General features: G+C 42.2%; 1 pseudogene; it reads right to left on the reverse strand.

Annotated features, from left to right (window-relative positions):
• Nucleotides 1–255: 255 nt before the first annotated feature.
• On the reverse strand, nucleotides 256–374 carry LOC134931612 (5S ribosomal RNA; annotated as a pseudogene).
• Nucleotides 375–8,012: the final 7,638 nt, after the last annotated feature.

Genomic DNA, 8,012 nt, shown 5'->3' on the forward strand with positions numbered 1-8,012 from the left:
TAAGAAGACATAACCCATGACTATAATTATACTGGGTGTCCAGTGCTCTATTTTGTGAGGTAATAATAAAGTATACATCTTACTCTGATAGCTGTATATTAAAGTGCATACATAAAGTGCCTGTGCTGATTAGTCTTATTCTGGAGACATGACTCATATATATAAGTGTGCTGGATGCCCAGTGCTCTATTTTGTGAGTTTGTGATTTGGTTAAAATGGAGTATACACCTTTCTCGGGTAGCTATTTGTTGTTGTACTATACAGTACCTGATCTTCCCAGGTGGTCCCCCTCACTGGTACTGATCAGGCCCAGCACTGCTTAGCTTCCAAGATCGGACGTATTTGGGCATATCCAGCGCGGTTTGACTGTACCGACATTGTACCTTCTTGGTTGTAACTCCAATGCTACCGAATTAGTGATATTTAAAAAGTGCAAACAAGTAATGTGTGTTGGGGGGGAAAGGGCGGAGGGGAGGGTGAGGGAGGGAGGGTGGGAAGGATATGGAGTGGGGAGGGGGTGGGGGGGGGGTGGAGGGAGAGGGAGGGAGGGAAGGATACAGGGGGAGGGGGGGGTGATGTGGAAAAGATACGGCTATAACTGTACTTCCATTTTTCACAAGAAGGGGGCGATCTCATAATTGTCATTAAATCCTTTTGGTTGTAATGTCTGTAGTTGGAAAATCCAATACATCTCACGACGTGACAGTTTGTTGGCCAGGTCGCCACCTCTGTCTCCCAATTTAACCAGTTCAATGGCTTTGAATGTCAATGCCTCCGGATTGGAGTTATGCATTGCCGTGAAGTGTTTGGAGACAGCATGGCTTTCCACTTTGTTCTTAATATTCCTCACATGCTCTTCTATTCTTAGTTTTAGTGGTCTATTTGTCTTCCCGATGTATTGTTTTCCGTAGTCGCATTCTAGAAGGTATATGACTGACTGTGTGTTGCAGTTCATGTAATCTTTGATCTTGTGCTCCTTCTTTTTTTCTGCATCTGTGAAGGTTTTCCTATTAGGGTGTAGCTATCTGCATACATTGCATCGCCCACATTTATATGAACCCACACATTTAGGCCAAGTGTGGTCTTTCTCCTGGTCAGGTATTAACATGCTTGGGGCTAGTATGTCCTTGAGGTTCCGTGATTTCTTGAATATTATTTCCGGACGGGTAGGGAGGATTTCTTTTAGAATAGGGTCCATGAGTAAAATTTTCCAATGGTTCCTGAATGATTCTCGGATGAATTTTTCATGTCGATTGAAAGTTGTTATGAATGCTGTGGAGTCCTTAGTTTTTTCCCTTGTTTTATATTCCAACAGTTTTGATCTTTCAGTTTCATTGGTTCTGGTGATGGCTTCTTCCAGGATGGTGTCTGGGTACTCTTTTTGCTTGAATCTGCTTCTGTACATCTCCAGTTGTGATTGACAGTCCTCAGGTTTACTACAGTTTCTTTTGATTCTACTAAATTGGGAGAATGGGATATTGTTCTTCCAACTTTTAAGGTGATTGCTTTTATAGTGGAGATAGCTATTGGTATCCACGTGTTTCACGTAGTTTTTGGTGGTAATTCTCCCATTTTCTCCTGTGAGAATCAAATCCAAGAACTCAATGGACTCCCTGCTTGTGTTGGATGTAAAAGCAAGATTCATTTCGTTGGTACTAATATGTTTAAAAAATTGGTTAAAACATTCCATGTCTCCATCCCAGATTATTAAAATATCATCTATGTACCTACGATAAAAGATGATATTGCTGTTAAAAACTTGGTGATCGTATATAAAAGATTTTTCCCAACAACCCATAAAAAGATTCGCAAAACTGGGCGAGAAAATAGTACCCATCGCGGTGCCGCACCTCTGTAGATAAAATTGGTCCAGGAATTTAAAATAATTATGATGAAGAATAAAATACATGATGTCACAGATAAAATCTTTATGGTTAGTTGTTAGCGTGGTATCTTTGTCCAAAAATTCTTTGCAAGCTGTTACTCCTTTCTCATGCTCAATACATGTGTACAGTAATTGGACATCTATTGCGGCCCACATATATGTGTCCTTCCACTCAATGTCTTTGAGAAGGCTCAATACCGACGTTGTATCCTTGAGGTATGATGGAAGATCCTTTACATATGGTTTTAAAAAGACATCAGCATATTCGGACAAGTTTGTGGTAAGTGAATCTATTCCCGCCACAATTGGTCTTCCGGGCGGGTTCTCCAAGCTTTTATGAATTTTTGGTAAAAAATAAAAGATGGGGGTAGTGGGGTCTGATCTCATTAAAAATTGATACTCCTCTTTGGTGATAATTTCTGTTCTTAGACCGTGGAGAAGTAATGTCCTCAATTCTTCAATGTATTCATCCTTCGGGTCCACTGTCAGTTTTTTATACGACTCTTTGTCTGATAGTAGTCTTTCTGCCTCTGCGATGTATTTATCCTGATCCATGATGACCAGTCCCCCCCTTTATCAGCTTGTTTTATAATAATCCCTTTGTTCTTTTGTAGGTTTTTTAGGGCTTCACTTTCTCTATTGTTGATATTTTCTCCTTAATTCTCTCCTGGTCCATGTCACACAGGTCCTTCTTTACTAGTTCGTAGAACATACTAATATTACTCCCTTTGGACTCTAAAGGGTAGTACTTAGAGGTGGGTTTAAGGCCTGATTTTGAACGGCTTTCAAAATTGGCTATTACTGCGTCCTCTTTCTTTAGGAAATGTCTTTTCAATGTAAGTTTCCTGACGAACTTGTTAAGGTCGATAAATGTCTCGAACTTGTTAAGGCCTTCTGTCGGTGCAAAAGTGAGTCCTTTTATCTAAGAGGGATATTTCCAGTTCTGTCAGGGTATGTTGGGATAGGTTAAATATTCCTTTGTCTCTTGGGTTGGTTGCTATAATGTTCTTTTTTTTGTTGTTGTGCTCCCTCCCTCCTGCCTCCTCGGGATCCTCTTCTTCTACGTGTCTCCTTTTTAGGGGCGATGCATGACGTATGTCCTCTTTCAGTGTGTTTCTTATACTGTTCTTTTGACTTGCCCCTGTTCTTTGGGTTAAAAAATCCTGGTCACTGCTTGAGCCGTATCTCTGCAAGGTCGAGAATCTGTTGGATGTCCTTAGGCTGGTTGTTGGAGTGCTCATAGCTTTGTTCTGTGTCATGTTACTCCTTGTTGGTACGGATTTCCAATTTCCTCCATCAGTCCTCTGATTAGGCTACAAAACAACAAAAACGGAAATCAAGCACTCTGTCCCTCTAATCAATATGCTGCCAGTAACATAGGGCTACTCACCCCTATTAGATTAAAAAATCAAACAAGAAACAAAGAAACTGGTGTTACAGCGCATATAGATTAGAACTAAAAAAAAATTGTTTTTATTAAAACACATATAAACATGTATATAATGTGCAATTTGTACCACCGGCCGGTCAACGTACTAATTCAATGATATATTTAAAAACAGACTAGATACAACATGTAATGTGATATATTACTCTGTGTCCACTTGTAATTTTTAGCAACAAATGCTGTGATAGCTAGAATGTAACTTTTCTGATGTTTACTGCAACTTAATAGCACACAGAGTTCTCCTTTGTATAACTATAGAACAGTCACTTTTGAGAAAAGAAGAACTTTTTCTTCACAATAATTGTGAGCTTAGGAGCTGTTTAACTGTCCCATTTAGGTAGCCAAAGTCCGTTAATAAAGTGAAACTGTGCTTCCTCTAAAAGCGTGTCTAGCCAGACAATTAAACAGTAACGATCTCACCACTCCTGCTTATGGATTCTTTCACCAAGAGCGTCCTCCCCAGCTGCTGGTGCTTTAACCTTTATCATGCAGTCATCTCTGGGGGATCATGAATAGAAGTGAAGGATCCGTGGAGCGTTATCGATGGCTATTGAGATCTCCGGATACAGTGGTGCAAACAGCAATGAGATGAGTAAATGACGCGTTTCCCCGCCTCCCTCCGGGTTCAGCGGCTTCATCAGAATGAATGAAATGCCTCCCTTCACTCTATTTAAGCTTGGCGCTTAATTGACGGACTCCCGTCATGCTGCCGTCTCAGTCTCCTGGGCGTTACAGGCCTCGTTTTGGCTATGAAGCGCATACCGGCTTTTAGGCGCATAACGGCTTCAGACCGCCTCGTAATTTCGATCTCATACCTGTAATCAATCACTCATTCGCTGTGTTTAAGACACAATACAGGTGTTTTGTCAATTATTGGAGGATTTTATGCACAGCTCTGAAACAATAAAATCATTCCACCTGCATTACCAAGCATATAATTTCCTTATAGAGTGTAAAGGGGGAAAGACATTATTTTTAAAAATCATACTAATAACTAAAATATAGTGATAAAATATCAATATATAAATAATTAATTAATATATTGGTAAATATCTACGAGACATGTCAAAAATTTTTTTTTTTACATATATAAAAGAAATATAATAAGAATGCATCTCAACACATATTAATTATTCAATCAATCAATTCATGTATGCATATAAAAACATACACACATGTATATAAATTTGGCAGAATCATCCACAAAAAGGGGATTAATAATTTATACCGACTAAATTAACTATATGTAACCATTATTTATTATTCCCCATATATAACCATTATTTATTATTCCTCTCCATATATCAATACGGGGAGGAGTTGTATGTACGTATAGGAAATAGACAATTATATGATCTTTATATGATATTTACTAGCTTCCATTTATATTGTCTGTGACAGATCTAATATCCAATACACATTTCTTGTGTGTATGCATAAACAGTTGCATATACATACACACATCAACAAGTGTATGCAAATGCATGTCCATGTGTCCACACAGACACCCAAAAAGAGAAAAAGAGAGGAAAATCCAGCTATAAAGTATACAGAAAAAAAACATGATAAACAAGAGAGAGGAAAATCCATATATAACGAATATATATAGAGAGAAATAGTATAATAGTATATAGGAGGGGTCATTTTTCTACGATCAGAGTATAAATTCTCTCTTAGAACTACCAAGACATGGGACTTTAATCTAACCAAAGGGGGAGAAGAAGCAGACAAAGAGAGAAGAAGGAGAGAGGATAGGACTCTAAATGTTATTTAACTCAATAGCATCATTAAGTCCATTCGTGTTAGGGTCTCCTGCCCTGTGCTGCCACGTCGTCATGGCAACCGGGAGACAAGTGCTAGCGGAGTCACCTGAGCGCAGCTGATACTCCGGTTCGGGTCTTTTGCTGTGCAGTGGTTACAGGCAGGGGATCCGGTGCTGGTTTTTGTGCTCACAGTCTGTGAGGTCTGAGGGGGGCGTGGACAGCACCTGCTTTATAAGGCCTCTTCTCAGGTTAAGCAGATGCTGCTGAATCTTTGTTGGTTAGTCAGTTCCTGAAAGTTAGCCAGTACTGTGTAGCTTTGTATTTGTTGTTGCTTACTGCAAATAGGCCTGGGGATTTGGTACTACACTCTGCCAATCCAGACCTAGCAGTAAGACTGGAGTCAGTCATTTAGCCTGCTGAGGTTCTTTTGCTATTCTGTGAACCCAGCAGGTTTGTGGCTGTACTTTCAGACCTGCCTGCATAATCCTCTCTCACTGTGCAGGGCGTCCATGTGTCAGTTTAGTGGCAGTAAGCTGAACCTGGGCCCTGCAAGTGAGAATTAGGATTGTGGAGACTCTCCTTGTGTCTATTATTCCATCTCTGACCAAGGAGTTTACTGCCACACCCGTTGGTAACCCTTTAGGGTTTTGCTGTTGCCCTTAGCAACAGCATTTCGGGTTCTCTACGTATTAAAACACTACATCTTGCTTTTTCCATCTGAGTATTTCTAATACTAGGGAGACACCCAGTTTCTTAGCCTCTGGGCTTCTCTGTTCACTCTGTGTTGGTTTTGTTACCCTATCACCTTCTGTGTACGTTATGTCATATTTCCCAGTCTGTCTGTGAGTTCATTTGTTTTGCATCCCTCTCTGTTCAGACACCAGTACATTCCTGCAGGCACTGGTGTGCATAACAGTTCAAACACCAGTACATTCCTGCAGGCACTGGTGTGCATAACATATTCAGCAGCCCAATACTCCTGTTGAAATTTTGTGGGAATATGGAGCATACCCCTCAAAATACGTTGCAACAGGTGGTCGATCAGGTGCAGGTCCTGACTCGTCAATTTAATGATTTGTCCATTAAAATGCACACCTCCCAGGCCGCTGGCGGAGCTCCCGCAGCAGCAGCAGCACCTTCAGGGGTTAAGGAGCCGAAAGTAAATCTTCTGGATCGTTTTTCTGGAGATCGCTTGCAGTTCTTTTGTTTCAAGGAGAGCTGCAAGTTATATTTCCAGCTTAGGCCTCAGTCTTCTGGGTCAGAGATTCAGCGGGTGGGTATAGTGATTTCCTTGCTACAAGGAGACCCACAGGTCTGGGCATATGGGTTGCAGCCTGACTGTCCGTCGCTTAAAAGTGTTGATGCTTTTTTTACGGCACTGGGCATGTTGTATGATGACCCTGACAAGACGGCCTCAGCCGAGGTTCAGATTTCGATCCTTAAGCAAGGGCGAAGGCCAGTTGAGGTTTACTGTACGGAGTTTCGGAGGTTGGCCCATGATACCCAGTGGAATGACCCAGCCCTGAGACACCAGTACCGAAGAGGTCTTTCTAACCAGATAAAAGACCAACTGGTACAATATCCCTTGCCTGATAGCTTGGATCAGCTCATGCAGTTATCCATCCGGGTGGATAGACGGCTGAGAGAGCGTAGGCTTGAAAGGGAGACCGAGGTTTCCTTCTTTCCCAAGGGAACCTCAGACTCTGAGGAATTTTCCGAGGAGCCTATGCAGATTGGGGCTACCCGCCTCTCCTCGCGTGAGAAGACGCGGAGGAGACAGCAGGGGTTGTGTTTGTACTGTGGGAATAAGGGTCATGTGGTAGTATCATGCCCAGAAAAGCCGGAAAACTTCAGGGCCTGAGGGTGATGGGAAATATCCTGTCAGGCCAGAAGTCAGAATTTCCCAAGGAGACTTTTATCATTCCGGTGACTTTGAAGATCCTCGGTCAAACTGTCAAGACTGAGGCCTTTGTGGACAGTGGGGCCGACGGGGTTTTTATGGACCGCCAATTCGCCCTGAAACACTCTGTTTCCTTAGTACCCTTGGCGTCGGAAATTGAGATTTGTGGGTTAAACGGGGAACCATTATCCCAGGGTAAAATTACCTCTTGCACTAGCCAGATTTCTTTGTTTATTGGAGCCACACACTCTGAAAAATTGTCCTTTTATGTGACTGTCTGTACTTTTGCCCCATTGGTGTTGGGGTTACCCTGGCTAAGGGCCCACAATCCTCAATTTGACTGGGTCTCTGGGGAGATTCTTAGTTGGGGTACTGATTGTTTCAGGAGTTGCTTGAGCCTTCCAGTCAGGCTCTCGCAGCTAAGTTTGCCAGGATTGCCAGGGTGTTATGCAGATTTTGCGGACGTGTTCTCCAAAAAAGTTGCAGAGGTACTACCTCCCCATCGCCCCTATGACTGTGCCATTGATTTGTTGCCGAATGCTAAGCTTCCCAAGAGCAGGTTGTACTCCCTGTCACGTCCTGAGACTCAGGCTATGGCAGAGTACATTCAGGAGAACTTGGCTAAAGGATTTATCAGACCTTCACAGTCTCCAGTTGGGTCGGGGTTCTTCTTCGTGGGTAAAAAGGACGGTTCATTGCGACCCTGCATCGACTTCAGGGAATTGAACCGTATCACGATTAAAAACTCATACCCACTGCCTCTCATTTCGGTCTTGTTTGACCAGCTTCGTACTGCCACCATTTTTTCTAAGATTGACCTACGCGGTGCGTACAATCTAATCCGAATAAGAGAGGGGGATGAATGGAAGACTGCCTTTAATACCCACTCAGGGCATTATGAATATTTGGTGATGCCTTTTGGGCTCTGTAATGCCCCTGCAGTCTTCCAGGATTTCATGAACGATGTGCTCAGGGAATATTTGGATAGATTCTTAGTTGTATACTTAGATGACATCC

This window comes from Pseudophryne corroboree, chromosome 5 (assembly GCF_028390025.1).
Source record: "Pseudophryne corroboree isolate aPseCor3 chromosome 5, aPseCor3.hap2, whole genome shotgun sequence".
NCBI lineage: Eukaryota > Metazoa > Chordata > Amphibia > Anura > Myobatrachidae > Pseudophryne > Pseudophryne corroboree.